The sequence below is a fragment of the Atractosteus spatula genome, chromosome 10, assembly GCF_055471065.1.
Source record: "Atractosteus spatula isolate fAtrSpa1 chromosome 10, fAtrSpa1.hap1, whole genome shotgun sequence".
Taxonomy (NCBI): Eukaryota; Metazoa; Chordata; class Actinopteri; order Semionotiformes; family Lepisosteidae; genus Atractosteus; species Atractosteus spatula.
The window spans coordinates 29,529,787-29,546,408 of NC_142715.1; the positions used below are offsets into that span (position 1 = coordinate 29,529,787).

The window sequence follows — 16,622 nt, forward strand, 5'->3', positions numbered from 1 at the left end:
GAAAACAGGGGGATTTCTTTACGCAGTTATCAGCACACCCGGTATTCGCGTATAGAAGCCGCGGTGCTGTGCTGAACTTGAACTCACAGCAATATCAGTTATTCTGTGCGATTGATTCTCATTTCATTCTAAACTGCCCACCCAGGGACGCCAGTAAATGTAGTGGTTTGATGGGTTTACTGAGACAATTATCAATTGTAGCAGTAATCACAAGGTTGTTCGTTGGGGCTTTTAGAAAATCAATCGTCAGAACAACTAACAACGCACACACACGGGTTTAATACACGAGATACATTTATTAATATAAACTGTGCACCAAACATATACTAGTCTGCCTGGATACCAGCGGCAGACCTTACTGTGAGGGTTATCAATATACAAGGTATATAATCTCGAAGAGATGCAAACACAAAGAGATACACAACAGAGAATATATGTCAATATATTTCGTTCGGTTACCAAATCGCTAATCAGTGTTATTACCCACTGTTACTCTAAACTTGGAAGTAAATACATTACTCATGAATTAAATTGATAACAACTTGTGTTGAGGTACAATTAAATTCTCGAGACGCAATGTAGAACATGGGGTTTACTTATCCACTGTGTTTGGATTTGGAATTTCCCGGCACGAACACCAAACCAGCTGACAGGCTCTGTTGCAGCCTCTGTTGCAGCGGTTGTCCAATGGGCGTTGTGTCGGCGTCCTCTGGCTACCGGCCAACCAGTCGAGGTGCAGCTCGGAGTAGGACGGGCGGAGGAATCTGACTGCGGCGCGCAGGGCAGTCGTTGCTCCGAGGGGATCTACCAGCAGTCCGGCTGGCTAGTAGAAAGTCTCTATGCACAGAGTGTGACCGCGAGTCTTCACAAGTCACTCTTTTGCCTGGGAAGAAACTGGTTCGTTCCCGGTCCAGCGCTGCTTCTGAATAAGCTATTCAGGTTGTCGACGAGGGTCCAACTGTAGGCTGCCGTTGATCAAGCGGAGCATTCACGTTGGTAGAATTCTGAGTACGTACGGGATCCTCGGCCTCGCGCTTAGAACAAAGTCCAAGTCCTTTTGCAGACAACAGCAGTTGTCACGTGATTGTCTCTGAGGATGCGCGAAAATGGCCAAGGAGAGCCCAGAACTGAGCTTGCTCTCCCTTTTTGATCAAGACCCAGATGTGTGCTGATTGGTTGAGAGTTTGGCGGGCATTGGAGACCCATGTGGTATTACCAGTCCCTGATTGGTTGGTCAAGGTGAGATATAAGTCACTTACTCTTGACACTTAGGAATGCAGTCCAGATGTCCATTCGGCACTCCCTAGACAGATAGGCGCCAGTGGATGACCATTGATCATGATGGCCAGGCTTAGCTACTTGCATCCCCGTCTGGGAGCTTGCTTCTTATCAAAAGAAAAACATCTTAAATCAGCTTGCCTGAATTCTTTCTCTGTGGCTGCACCACAGAGATGGAGGGTGAGATGGGGCCTCCTTTAGGAGCATACCAACGCTTAATTCTGTCTTATTAACAAGCATTGCCGCTACAAATGCATACGTTGAGAAAATATCTAACCCAGCATATTTTCCGGTTATATACCACAATGCATTGCTAGTATTCGTTGGTCACCATTTTGGACACGTTTTTCAAATGTAGAAGATTGAAGTATTCGCAGATATCTCAGCAGTCCTCTTTTGACGAGTAAGTATGAATAATAATAATACTATCTGAATACAAACAGATCTTTCTTAATATTATTTTGATTAAAATAGTACGTGAATAAGCAAAAAATGGCACATAAAAATAGTGTGAATGGGGAAGATGACACAAAATCGTTTTGCCGTTTCTCTAATTATTCTTATTCTATGTTGTACTTTCAAACTTTGGGTACTCTTTAATTAGGACAGACTTTATTGCTCAACTGCTATGATGCAAGCTAAATTTTATACATTTATTTCAGCTTTGAGCTTAGTAAACCGTTTCATTTTTGAGATTATACTAAAGAAGATATTAATCATCATTTATTTGGGAAGTAATATTATATAAGTTTCTCCTAGCTGCGGTGCTGAAGTCCCACCCTACATCAACAGAAAAAGAAATAAAGAAGCACGCAATACGTTACTTGACGAATGCATATGCAAGGCAGGGGGCCAGTAGATCTGGACACTGAAAATAATAGGTTTCTGGTTCTGTTAGGACAATTAGACAGGGTTTGCAAATAGTGGACAAAAATCGTCTTAACTTCCATTGTAATATTTTTTTCTTGGAAATATAGAAGTTGTACATTTTAAAATTTATATTTGAATCAAAATGAGTTAGTGTGTTAATGTAGTTAGTTTGTGTTTGTCATTACTATACTGTATATTGCCATGTTACCAGAATTTGTAGCTGAAGTTTAAGACTAGTTTTGTTTTTTATGGTTATTGCCCATATGTTGATTGTTGATTGATTGTATACAATGTATAATTTGAAATACATATTTTTCAGGTGTGAATGTGTATTTTCAGAATAAATTTCTAAAACAAATCATTGGCTTGATTTACTAGTTTCTACACCTGTAAAACCTATCTTTGATGTATAATAGACCTCTACCCATATATGTATAATAGTCCTCTAAAGTTATCCGTATAATAGACCTCTAACCATATACGTATAATAGACCTCTAAAGTTATCCATATAATAGACCTCTAAAGTTATCCGGAACTCCAACCATATACGTATAATAGTCCTCTAAAGTTATCTGTATAATAGACCTCTAACCATATACGTATAATAGACCTCTAACCATATACGTATAATAGTCCTCTAAAGTTATCCGGAACTCCAACCATATATGTATAATAGTCTTCTAAATTTATCCGTATAATAGAACTCCAAACATTTACGTATAATGAACATCTAATCATAGACGTATAATTGACGTATAACAATAGACGTATATTAGAATTTCATTCTAGACGAATTGTGGACCACATTTAGACGTCTAAGGTATGCATTTAATAGACGTATATTATACGTCTTTTGCCCACTGGGGTGTTTTTGTATCCACGCAAAACCTCGCATGAAAGTGAAGTTGATAAATTTTACTTGCAAAATATTTAACACGTTACAGTGCCAAACTATTAAAATACATCAGAAAAGTACCCGAACTCATCCAATTTATGCATTTGAAACGAACGGATGGGGGACTTTAACATGCCTTTCAGGAATCTGGAAATTCACTTTTAGGAGTCTTCGGAACTCTGGACCCAGATGTGCTCGTACAGTGAGGAGGAGTGTTTTGACTTCCTGCTTTCAGCTTGTGCATTGTTTCTACTTGTGACCACCAATAGAGAGACGCTTTACCGGTTCACAAAAACGTCCCAGGAGTTTTCTGGGTTAAGAGGGAAGAATAAATGTAATAAATGGAGATGTTATAGCCGCTGGGGAGTATGAAGGCGGTTTAGTGAGGTGGTGGTGTGTGGAGGGAGGAGACGCGCATTCCGCACGGGCAGCGCAGAGCAATGAGTCACACCTGCTGCACGCCGAGTCCTGTCCTATATAACCGCTGAGCTCGGACACACACAGCATCTCCAGCCAGTGCTGGGGATGGAGATAAAGGTAAAAACTGAAGAAATGCTCAAGCAAGCACTTCAATGGATTGAACTGAGAGATGCATTTCATGATGCACTTTTCACTGATGAAACAACAGTGGCTTTGGAACAGTTTTCAAGGTCCATGGCTGGGGGTGGAATATCTAGAAGAGGCCCAGGACAACTTCTTAATTTCAAAGGAATAATGGATCGGGAATTCTTCGAGGAAGTCATGATCAAACAATCTACTGCCCCATACATCAGGGAGCACTTTGGATCCAGGCATCATTTCTGTCAGGACAACGATCTGAAACGCACAGCAGCAAAGGGAAGACTTAAAGCAGAGGAAATAAACTGGGTGAAAACTCCAGCAGAATCCCCAGATTTAAATCCAATAGAAATGGTATGGCATTCCCTGAAAGACTATATTTGGGGGGAGGAAGCAAGAACTCCTCAGAGCGATAAAAAAACTGCGACAATTTTAATAACAGGCGGTTTCGTGTTCTTCCTTAGATTGTTGAGTGCAAGGGGATACATTCGAGAATGTGATTTCATGAAGGCTTTTGTTCTGTCTTGCTTTGTCAGATTGTGAATCAATAAAATCATTTAATTAAACATGCCTTTCCAATTTTAATTTAAAAAATAGTATGAAAATGTTTTCTTGACCCTGGGGGGTAATTATAAACGTAAATATTAAGCCCCAAAATAAACACACAGTAATAAATAACGTTTTCTACGTTGACCTTTTTATTAAGTGATAGACAACAAGCAGGGCGATGACTTTCTATGCAAGCTAGTAGAAGAAATAAGTAGGAGACTCGAAGCTCAGCAACAACAGTAATAGAGTGTGTATTCTCCTCACACGGTACAAAATAGAACAATGTAGAGCACATAACGTGGTTATGTATCGGAAATGTTTACAAATATTGTGGTAATTGTGCAGTATATGCTTCTGGGAACACATTTGTTTCTCTAGCAGGTAATTGCTCACATCTGCTGCCGTAGAGTGTTTTGGAATCTACATGCTCTCCCCCCATAGTTATCAACAATGAAAATGTCTCTGGAACAGGCATACTGCGTGGATGATAAAGCGAAGACTGGGGGATCCCAAATCACCTGCTACTGAAAACAAGTGTTTGACATGTGAATGTGATGCCTGTGGCGCACCGAGTGCGTATCCTACAGTGTGAGTGCATTTCCACAGCTATTAAAAATGGTTGATCAATTTAACAGTCCGGGTGTGGCAAGTTTTGACTGTTTCCTATCAGTCTTGTGTGAAAAGGAACCCCTCGTTCATTGGAAGGTTCACCTGTTCTACTCATATATGAGCCTGCACTGCAACAGCCATAGTATGGAGTCAAAGACTTTTTATGGGAAGACACATGGTGCATCAGCTGCTCGGGCTTGTAAAGTGAGAAGGGTAATCAAATCCAGAGGGCTTCATTTGAAATATCTGATTATAGTGCAAAATACAATATATTTTTGCTGTGTTAAATTATACATTCTATTATAAATATTTATTTGCACACTGGCTATGTCCCTGACCTCTACAAACGATATATTGATGACTGCATCGGTGCCGCCACATGCTCCAACGATCAGCTTGAGTTCTTCCTGCACCATTTCACCAACTTCCACCTGTCCCTCAAATATACGGTTAACATATCTTCCACTACTCTTCCGTTTCTAGACATCAACTTCTCCATCAACTACCCCCGACTGTCCACTTCAGTTTATTACAAACCCACGGATTCACACAGCTACCTCCTGTACAGCTCATTTCACCCCAAACACACTAAAAACTCTCTTCCTTTTTCACAGTTCCTTAGGCTACGACGATTATGCAGCGACGACATCGACTTTGAGAACCAAGCCCTCGAAATGTACTCCTTTTTCATCAACAGAGGATACCCCAGCAGTGTGATTGACAGGGCCCTTGCCCAAGCCAAAAACACCCCCAGGACCATCAACCCAATCAGGAACTCCCGCCGTAACAACCGCATTCCTTTGGTGCTTCCTTACCACCCTAACACACTTCCTATCCCCACGACCATTAACCACAACTTTTCCATCCTACAGGATGATCCCTCCATTGGGGCCCTCTTTTCTGATCACCCTATCATCTCATATCGCCGACCACCTAATCTGCGTAACCTCCTTGTTCACAGCTCCCTTGACCGTCCCCAACAACCATTCACACCAGGAACTTTCCCTTGCAACAGAGCTCGCTGTATCAAACCTGCAAGTACACAGCCACCACCACACGCATTCAAGGCCCCTCAGGACAATTCCAGATCACCCAGATGGCATATTGTACCTCCAACAACTTTATTTACTGTATCTCTTGCAGTAAATGCCCCGCCATCTACATTGGTGAAACAGGAAGGAGACTCGGAGACCGCTTCAGAGAACACGTCAGGGCTGTGAAGATTAAAGATCTTTCCAAGCCCATTGTTTCTCATTTCACCTCTGACGGCCACGACCACTCTAATCTCTCCGTCTGTGTTCTCAAAGACGGTTTTCCGAACTCAGAAAGACCACCGAAACCAAAATTATTCTGCAGCTAGGATCACACATTCACATTCTCCCTTCCCTTAACAACAGACTACTGTTCTTTTAAATTTTCTCCATTCATTGGAAGTTTCATTTCACACCTCTCTGCACCCATTCTGACTTCACACCTCTTGATTGGCCTCTCTTTCTGTCCCCTGCTCCCGTCTCTCACTCCTCCTCCCTCCCCACCTTTGTTCTCCCGCTACTTTACCTTTGCCTACTGCCCTGTCTCTCTCACACCTGAAGAAGGCTCCATGGCTGAAACGTTGTGTTCTTTTTCTTCTTTTTTTCAGCATGGAATAAACCTATTACTTGTTCCTTTGCAGCCTACGCATGCTGACGCAGCTACCCACCAATATTAAATGTACTTGCCGCCACACTACCATGTGCACTGGCTCAAAAGTGATCTCGGCAGACGTTGTTCCCTACATAAAGCTGAAAGTGCCAAAGAGAATTTCTCTTGAGAAAACAAAATATTTTTTCTTCCTTGATGTTAAGCTGACAGCCTGTCTTTTAGAATGTCTATCTCTAAACACCTCACGCAGCCTCTCAACAGACTAACAAAAAGAGCTTTTACTGATCGTATTGCATGTCTTAAAACACTAACATTTGGCAGTGGTGGGACTCGAACCCATGCCCCCAGAGAGACTGGAGCCTAAATCCAGGGCCTTAGACTGCTCAGCCACACTACCTTCCACCATGCCCATCTTCCTCACGTTGCTGGCTTGGCCTGGGGGGGCTTCAGCTCTTGTCATCGGATCTAATGGTATCATGACATGTGGAAGTGACTGCACCTTCATCCTCCAAGCTGCTTTCAATAGCACAAACGGTACTTTCACCAGCACAAATGTAGCAATAACGAAAGAGGTGGGATTCATCCTTTGTGCTGTTTGTAGGGGCGCAACTCCACTGGGATCTACTGAATTGAAGAGCAAAAATCAAAATCCTCTGCTATTACTGTTGCTTTTTTCATAGTTTCTTCAAATCCTTCATTTGAACGTCAATTTTGAAGGATATTGATGATAATACCACATAAATTGTGGTTTTCCTGTGATCGCCAATTTTTTTCAAATACCAGCCTTTTTTACAGTTCCTTGCTTGTTTCACAAGGTGTAATTGCCCCCCTCGCATCCTCAGCTAACATATTTTAAAATTACAATATATTATACAGCATGCATGTTTACATTTATATTAAAATTAAAGTAAATATACCAGAATACATACAGTGCTAACCCAATAATTCTTGTGAGGTTCTCCAACAAATCTGCCTTGTTATTTTAACATGTTTCAGCTGAGGGCGCAACAGGAGTATAAATGAATTTTCCCGCCAGCCATTCAAAGACCAAATTCCATGAGTGAACATTATTTTCTCAGACATTGCCAGCATTGGACTTTGCTGGTGGTATTGAATTACTGTATGTCCACAACTGTTGTAGTAGTTTCTTCTTGAAGTTCGACTCGTGCAAAGCACTCGTAATATCATAGGTGTTAAAGTTTCGCTGAGTCTAATCGACGTAATTGAAGCTGTTTTGTTATTCTGTTGTAAAAGCCGAAACCCGAAACAATAGTAGTGTTAAGAGGAAATGCCTCCTAACAGCTGACAAGTGCTCCTAGTTAGTGTCATGGTGTGTATCCCTGCCTATCATTGGGAGACGGGTAGCTTTTTTAAACTCAGATTCCAATCTTCAATGCTTTGTGTGAGAGCTTACATAACTTTCCTTTTCTCTCTTTTTCTGACGACTATTCCAAAGGGGCACCCTGTCAATTCCAAATACTTTTCAAAAATCTGCCTGCATGTTTGATCACTGTCATTTCATTTCGAAAAAGTTCAAATAATGATCACGAACAAAAAAGGGATAAAGATGCGAGTCAATCTTGAATCAGAGCTGGGTGACACGGTCTTCTGTTCTGATATGGTTGTACGAGAAACAAGAGGAATCGCCAATCTCCTATAGAACATGAGTTGAATCAGGAGTGAGACATTTCGTATACTTGTGCATATGTCAACGCCAGACCTACATCGTAAAACTAAATTAAAAACTAACATTAAGTTGTCAGAGACATTCATTTATATACAAACAAGAGACAGACCGAGTAGTAATTCTACATTAGTTCAGGTGGGTAAACCTGAACTAACTAGCTAATAAACCTATTAATAATTCTACATTAACGTGTCCTACACTGATCAGACTAATTGAAATGGTCTGATTCAGAGCCTGTGCAGTTCGTGCTTATTACAACAACGCCAGTTCTGAACCCTCATCACCGAACTGAGCACAAGTTCAGCTATTCTCCAGCTTTGTTACGCATAGTTTTTCATTGCAATTAAGTTCAGAGCAGGAGCTGATCTCCAGACAGTACAGTGTTAAGTTGTCTGCAGCCTCATGCGAATTTCGACAACTTTTCCCAAAGTGTTTTCTATAGATTTCAGGTGCAGTTCATTTATATAAAAGAATGTAAGTGGTATAAACACAATGAGCCAGACGGCAGTCGAACCTATAATCTTCTGACGCGAGGCCTGACGCGTTATTTATTACGCCACTGACCCTGCTATTGGAGGGCCAAAAAAACACGTTTTCTATATTTTTGTCTGTTTAAAAATCACTCTAAAAAAGACAAAGGGTTTGTGTGTCACGCTAAAATTCCGCTTCATTTCGAATGCAAATAAAAAACGTTTTGTTCCAAGAAATCGTAAATTTGTCACATCCTTCATACTATACTTCTCTCTTGTATTAGTAAAGCATTTTGATTTAAACTGAACACACCTAAGTGTATAGGTGTATAGGTTTCATCTATACACTTACACATAATAAGTATACGAATAAGTACTCGGAAGAAGCTGCAGCTCAGGTATTAGAGAGATTTAAAATCGGATCGGAGGATTTAGAGTCCAGACTGCAAACCGACAGCTGACACAGGTCTTCTATAGGACCGTTTTGATTTCCTCTACTTTGTCCCCGTGACGTCATTGTCCTGCTCGCAGCCGAGCCCGACGCACATCTGGTTTCTGTCGCTGGGTGCACACCCTACGGTCCATGCGGGTCCTAATACCCCAGTACAATGACGGGGACACTAAACTGTAAACAGGTGCCGTCCTACCGGGGTAAAGTTAGCTTGAAATTCGAAAACGATTTTGGCACGCCTGTAGCGTTTACACGAAACCTCTTAGAATCGCGAGAATACTTGCTTTGTGTATAAAATACATTGTGAATGCTTTCTCAGCCTTTACTTTTTCGTTTATATGACATTTTTTTGACCAAGCACGAATATTCTTTTGTCCATATCTTCGCAACGGAAGCACAGAACGCCTTCAAACCAAATGCATTTTAAAGACCACGACATGTGGATATTTCCACATCCTCTACATCAAAGTATCAGTGAGCTAATTATCTTTTTTTAAACCGCCGGTTTTTCATCGACGCGTAATTACGCACTAACTGGAACCCGGGGGACCGCTGTATACACAAGTTCACAATGCGAGAAATACTGTTCAATACGGCTTCATGTGAAAAACCCGTATATAACCATAGGCAACAGAATAGCGCAGTCTCCAATTACTCAGACTGTAAGCTCGGGAATTCTGCCGTGACCTGGATTCGAACTGGGGTTGTTGTGGCCACAACGCAAAGTACTGATCCCTATACGATCACGGCGAGTTACCGAGACACACATGGGTGGGCGGAAAAGGCTGTGCTCTCTTCGTGTGACATAATTCAGAAAAGTCCTGACGTTGCATTTCAACTGAGCCCCAGTATACATCGACCCTTTGACAACTCTCTTGCATGTTTTCTCATATTTATGTAGTTCGCTTGCACAATGCCCAGAACAGTGTGGTTGTGTGCTCCCCTATGGTCTCGCAGTTAGGATTCCTGGTTTTCACCCAGGCGGCCCGGGTTCGACTCCTGGTATGGGCACGTGTCAGTTTTGCCTCCTGCTTTCCAAAAGATCAGCACCGTGTACGAAGGAGCCACATTAAAACCACTCGAACGTGCAAAACGTGCGAGAAGAGGGGGAGCTTGTTTCCAACCGAAGACTTCTTGCGTGTGAGACAAACAAACAGTTATACAGTTAATTAAATCATCAAACCGGCTGAGGAGCTGAGAGCTCGGTGGGAAATAAAACCAGGAGATACTCTTCAACCTTCAGGATCAGGCGTCTGATCCTCCTGGCTTCTATTCTGTGGAGATTTGTTTAAAATGCTTAAAAGAGCTCATTACAGGGACTTGTGCCCTTTCTCTTCTGCTCTACGGAAGTATGCTATAGAATTATTTTAGTCTGTGAAGTAAACTTTTTTTTTGGTTTAATGAATTTTATTCCTTGGTTTGTCGCTCTCCATTGCCAGCTGTTACGAATCGCCTTTATTATTGGAGATGTTATATCTGTAAGAAAAGCCCCCTGGGCTCCGGACAGGAGTCTCCTCCAGCAGAGACATGTCTGCTCCGTCAGAAAGAGCGCTGTGACGTCATGGACACCAACTAGAGCACCAGGATCAGAGAGCGAGACTGCGGGAGGCGAGCGGAGCGCACGGAGGAGAGTTATTGATCACTTATCTATCGACAATTAATTAATTCAACTGAAGAACCATAGAATAATCGATTAACTTCACGGATTGGTGAGTACTAATTCTTTTCCCGTTTTGACCCTGTTTTTAATATCTAGAAAACAGTCAATACAACCTGTGACGATCAATTACCATAGTGCCTTTAGTGTTAACAATGTTCAATCCGAAATGAAAGAACTATTATTCAAATGATTGTTTAGGAATTGTATGCTAGAACTTAAAAATTATGTTCCAAGTTGATAAATTTGTGTAGGTAACAGTTTAAATGCATTTTCCCACTGTTTACAAATCATCAGATTTAAAACCAGGAGATACTCTTCAACCTTCAGGATCAGGCGTCTGATCCTCCTGGCTTCTATTCTGTGGAGATTTGTTTAAAATGCTTAAAAGAGCTCATTACAGGGACTTGTGCCCTTTCTCTTCTGCTCTACGGAAGTATGCTATAGAATTATTTTAGTCTGTGAAGTAAACTTTTTTTTTGGTTTAATGAATTTTATTCCTTGGTTTGTCGCTCTCCATTGCCAGCTGTTACGAATCGCCTTTATTATTGGAGATGTTATATCTGTAAGAAAAGCCCCCTGGGCTCCGGACAGGAGTCTCCTCCAGCAGAGACATGTCTGCTCCGTCAGAAAGAGCGCTGTGACGTCATGGACACCAACTAGAGCACCAGGATCAGAGAGCGAGACTGCGGGAGGCGAGCGGAGCGCACGGAGGAGAGTTATTGATCACTTATCTATCGACAATTAATTAATTCAACTGAAGAACCATAGAATAATCGATTAACTTCACGGATTGGTGAGTACTAATTCTTTTCCCGTTTTGACCCTGTTTTTAATATCTAGAAAACAGTCAATACAACCTGTGACGATCAATTACCATAGTGCCTTTAGTGTTAACAATGTTCAATCCGAAATGAAAGAACTATTATTCAAATGATTGTTTAGGAATTGTATGCTAGAACTTAAAAATTATGTTCCAAGTTGATAAATTTGTGTAGGTAACAGTTTAAATGCATTTTCCCACTGTTTACAAATCATCAGTATGGTAACCACAGCAACAGGCGCCACGTCACTGGCCACGGCTAGGTGTCTCGCCTTCGTCACAAAGAGCGGTGTGACGTCACGGACAGCAACTAATACTAATATTAGTGTCTTCATGTTAAAATTAGTGTGAGTACAATCGGTAGTTTTAATATTAATGACAGTTTTCATGTGAGTATTAATGATGATAGTGCTATTGATTGTTTTAATGCTAGTATTCCTGTTAATATTAGTGATAATTACAGAGATAAGGTTAGATTATTTACACTAGTAGTCATGTAAGTTTTTAGTGATAGCATTACTGTTATTATTAGTATTATTAGTGTAGTAGTATTTTGTGTCAGTGTTAGAGAGGATGATAGTGTAAGTCTTACACTATCATCCTCTCTAATATTAGTGGTATTTGTATTAGTGTTATTTATAGTGTACTTGTGAGTGCTTCCTGCTTTTACTTCAACGCGTGTCCTTATGTCGAGTCGTGTGCCGTGCAGAGGCTCTGAAAGCGAGAGCAATGAAAAGGTGCACAATCCTGTGAAAGAAGACACAGTGAAAGGCAGTCCGATCCTCTAAGGAGGTAGAAGCAGAACTAGCAAGTGTAAGACGGCTAAGCCCCCTCTCTTTAAGCCCAGGTTCGATCTGTCTCCCAGAATCACCAGGGCGCGCGCACACACACACCAGTACCGTTGAAGTGTTCTGCTTCATTTCTAAGGGCTGCTCAACATTCACTCTTACCCCGAGAAAAGAAAAGAGAGCGTCCCAGCAACAACAGCTCGAGTCTAAGCAGCCCCCATCTCCCCTGCTCCGCTCTGCTCTGCTCTGCTCTGCGGCTCCTGCGGAGTGGAGTCCTACCTGGAGCCGTGTGGCAGGCGGTGGCTCCCGTCGCTCTGTCTGTGCGTCGTGTCCAAGCGCTCCTGGGAGGAAGAGAGTGCCCTGCCACTCGGAGGTTTTCCACGGTCTGTGTGAGGAGGGGCAGGTGTATCCAGTAGCTTATCGAGCGGAAGCCTGGGGCGTCGGAGAGCTGTGATCGTGCAGACTTTGAAGTGTCACCTCTTTGTCTGCTTTCCCACCCCCCCTCCGCCCAAGTTCTGGTCCAATCTGGCCTGGCAACCCCTCACACCTGCACGTGTCACAACCTAAGGTGTGGTCATGAGACACCCGTGGGGTGTTGTTCTGTTCTTGCTAATTGTTTCCTGCCTGTCGCAGGCAGGAGTCCACATGAGCAAGATGCGCTGGACAGAGCTCAGAGGGTGCAGCTGGGTGGCTTTCCTTCTGAGTGACGTTCCTGCAACACTCTCCCGCTCCTCTTGGTGTGCTCATGCCGCAACACAGGAAGGCTGGAGCAGGTGGCTGTGGGCTGTGTGCACCGCCGAAATAGCTCAGTTGGGAGACCAGGTGGAAAAAAACAGCCTCTTTTTGCATGCTCCCGTACTTCACAGAGGACTTGAGCCACCGGTCATTTGTTCCCAATGTATTTCTGGTGCCTTCATGCACTCTTGTACCAAACGCACGTACTTCTGTACGCGGAGCCGATCATTTGCAATTGGGCTGTGCCGACAGACCAGGAAGAGCTCTGTCGGCTCAAAAGCAGCGCAGCACCTGCGAGAACAACAGAAAGATTAGCATCCAGCGGGGGCCTCTTAGTGAGCCGAAAGTCTCATCAAGAATCGGCTCCAGCAACAGGGCTGGGCGCATTGTTCCATTCTCCGACCACTCTCGGTGTAAACAAGTCCCTCCTGGTCTCTGCTTGAAATGCACTTTCCTGCATTTGCTTTGGTGTAACTGGCTTCCCCTGCATGGGCGAATGTGAAGAAGATCCTTAGTAAGTCATTGAAGAAAACCAAGAAGAGGTCGGAGTGGCCTCTGTCATTCATCAACCATCCAGTCAGGCAGTACTCCTCCTATTCTGCCAGGACCCGGAATCGAACCGGGGTTGTTGCAGCCACAACACAAAATACTGGCCACTATATGATCACAGCGAGTTACCGAGACAGAAACAGGGGGGTGGGAAAGGATGTACTCTCTTCGTGTGACACTAGTTGGAAAAGTCCTGACGTTGCATTTCAACTGAGCCCTAGTATACATCGACCCTTCGACACTCTGAGTGCCAACTCTCTTGTGTGTTTTCTCCACCAAGCAGGTCATGAAGGCAGCAATTACAGTTTGCTTACATGACGCACTCACAACATGGCTGTATGCTCCCATATGGTCTAGCGGTTACGATACCTGATCTTCACCCAGGTGGCCTGGTTTCAGCTCCTTGTATGAGTACATGTCAGTTTTGCCTCCTGCTTTCCAAAAGATCAGCACCGTGTACGAAGGAGCCGTATTTAAACCACTCAATCATGTGCAAAACGTACGAGAAGAGGGGGCGCATGTTTTCAACCGAGGACCTCTCGTGTGTGAGCCGAACTGATCATCGCTGCAGCTCGGAAACCTGCAGGAGGTGGGAGGGGTGACTCTGGTAGACAGTGTTGACCTTCGGCAATAGGATTTATACTCTCTAAGATGATATTTGCACTTTCTGGAGTGGAGATTTTCTCCAGTTCAGTAGCCCGATTTTGTCGATTGTGTGGAGAGGGCTGTAGAATGTGGGGCCGCCTTTCCTGCTCCGTCCATGACAGGCATGCTGGGCTCTGGTGTGAGAGCGCGGTCAATCAGTGCACTCCAACATAAATACTGGAAGCAGCTGAATAGCTTTGGCGAAGCTCAGCGCTTGGCCACTGGGCACGAATTCCCATCGTTCTCTTTCTCAGCCCAAAACGCAAGCAAGACACCAGCAGAAGTCCCTGCATGTTTCCGTAGTGTAGCGGTTATCACATTCGCTGTGTGACTCTGTTGGTGAAGCTCTTCTGTGCCTAGACCTGTAGGAGGAGCTTCTCCCAGACAGCCCTGTCAGTCTCACAGTGCACATCCTCTCCCTGAGACACTGACACAAGGAGGGTCGGGACCTCAGTTTTCCGCCTCCCCCAAAGGACGGCGCCTGTTTGCCCGGTAGAGTGCCGCCATCAGGGTGCTGGGGCATAAGGAAGCCACATGGACCGCAGGGTGAGTGCTCCGTACTGGTCCCAGTAACACCTCTTGCAGGAGCAGCAGCAACCTGAGCTTTTCCGGGGGGAATCTCCCATCCGGGTGCCGGCTAGGCTCACACCTGCACTTGAAAAGGCCGACAAATGACTCGTTCCCGCCGCAGCTGAATGTACCTGCATGTGTCGTGTCGTCTACTTCCCCCGCCCCGCTGTGTTTGCTGTATTGTCTTTGAAGCCGGCCCCCGAGACGAGACGGGCTGTTCCCGTGCCCCAATTAACACTTTACCGGTGCCATTCCCCGGCATTGTGGCCATTGTCGGTGGTCACACGCGATAAGATAAGGTGGAGGAGAGCGGGGCATGCCCAGCGCCAGACATTCAAGGAGGGGGCTGTGCGAGGTGAGGTGAGGTGCGACACGCCGGAGCCCCGATGCTCCTAATGCGGAGCACTTGTTGAACTGGCATTGAAAGGACGTGTGCACACGGAGCGAGCCTTCCCTGCGGCGGAGCGTGGAAACTTTCTCCCCGCGCTGCAGGAGTTGTGTGCGCTGCAGCGGTGCCGAGAGAACAGCACAGAAGGCAGCAGGCTTTGGAGAGCGGGTAAGAGACAAACCTTGTGGGCAGGCGAGCAGGCCCGTTTTTTGGAAATTGCTGAAAAGGCTCCGGTGTTTGTTCGGTGTGTGGCAGGCGCACGACGCGAGCATGCGTATCGATCTGCCGGTCTGGTGTTATGCAAATGAGGCCGAATTGCGTCCCGGGACATGCTGCGAATGCGCATTGGCGACTGCAGATGTGTAGAAAACGGCGCGCTCGTTTTCTCGTTTTGCCCACCCTTTTGAGTGTTAGTGTGGCGTGTGAGTGTGCGAAAGAGTGGGCCCAGCAGGAGGCGGTGATGTGCGGGGCGAGGAGCTGGCCTAGGCTGCGCGCTTTGTGCTGTGGGTGCGGGCCGCTTCCAGGGGCTTGTACAGCTCATACTTACCTGGCACGGGAGATACCTTGATCAAGAAGGAGTTTCACCCAGAGCGAGGCTCGGCCATTGCACTCCGGCTGTGCTGACCCCTGCGAATTCCCCAAATGTGGGAATCTCGACTGCATAATTTCTGGTAGTGGGGGACTGTGTTCGCGCTCTCCCCTGATGTGTTTGGTCCAGTATCAGATACGGAAGAGTTATGACACCACGAGCTGCGATAGGATCCCAGTTCGAAAGGAGTCGATGCCACTGCTGGTTCCCGGTTTCTTTTAGTTACGCTACTCCTTCCGGACATTCATTCCCTTTTCAAAGTCAGTCATTTTGCTGTAGTCTGCATTATTTAGGCTGATTATCGAGGTTAGCCTTTATTTGGTCATGGGAGCCTCGGTAGTGTATGCTAATTCTCAAGACAGTTTCACCCGTTTTCTGATTGCTAGGTTCTGTACCAGTGCAGACATGTCAAGCAGTGAATGGCTGTACCTCTATTGTATCCGTGCTCAATGAATGAAATCAGTAATAAATGAATATATGTATATGTATACGAAAAACAAGTGGTTTATCGACTCATCTTCATTTGCAGATTTAGAGGCAGCTTCGATATTCGTTTTACAAATGGTTTTTTTTTTATATGGGTCACACACATGCCATAGCAACAAAACATCTCTAGAGATGAGGCTATAGATCACCTTTCCATCCTCCAGGTTTTCCTCCCAAAACCTACGGTACCAACGGCGACCCCTGCTGGCCGAAAGAGCAAAAGCTTGCAGCACCTGGTATTCCAAGGCAGTCTCCCATCCAAGTACTAACCAGGCCCACCCCTGCTTAACTTCCAAGATCAGACGAGATCGAGAACATTCAGGGTGGTGTGGCCGCAAGCAAAAGCCCTGCCGCCTGACTCGCTACTTGAAGCTGTGTGTGGC

General features: G+C 44.5%; 1 protein-coding gene, 1 non-coding gene and 1 pseudogene across 2 annotated transcripts in view; 2 read left to right on the plus strand and 1 right to left on the minus strand.

The window, feature by feature from the left end:
- LOC148827824 (uncharacterized) overlaps positions 1–16,622 on the plus strand; it is a 67,227-nt gene that overhangs the window by 17,213 nt on the left and 33,392 nt on the right. The gene's annotated exons all lie outside the window — the stretch shown is intronic.
- Positions 15,704–15,867, plus strand: LOC148827825 (U1 spliceosomal RNA). The gene has a single exon (XR_016091858.1). It is a non-coding gene; the product is annotated as a U1 spliceosomal RNA (small nuclear RNA).
- Positions 16,461–16,579, minus strand: LOC148827826 (5S ribosomal RNA; annotated as a pseudogene).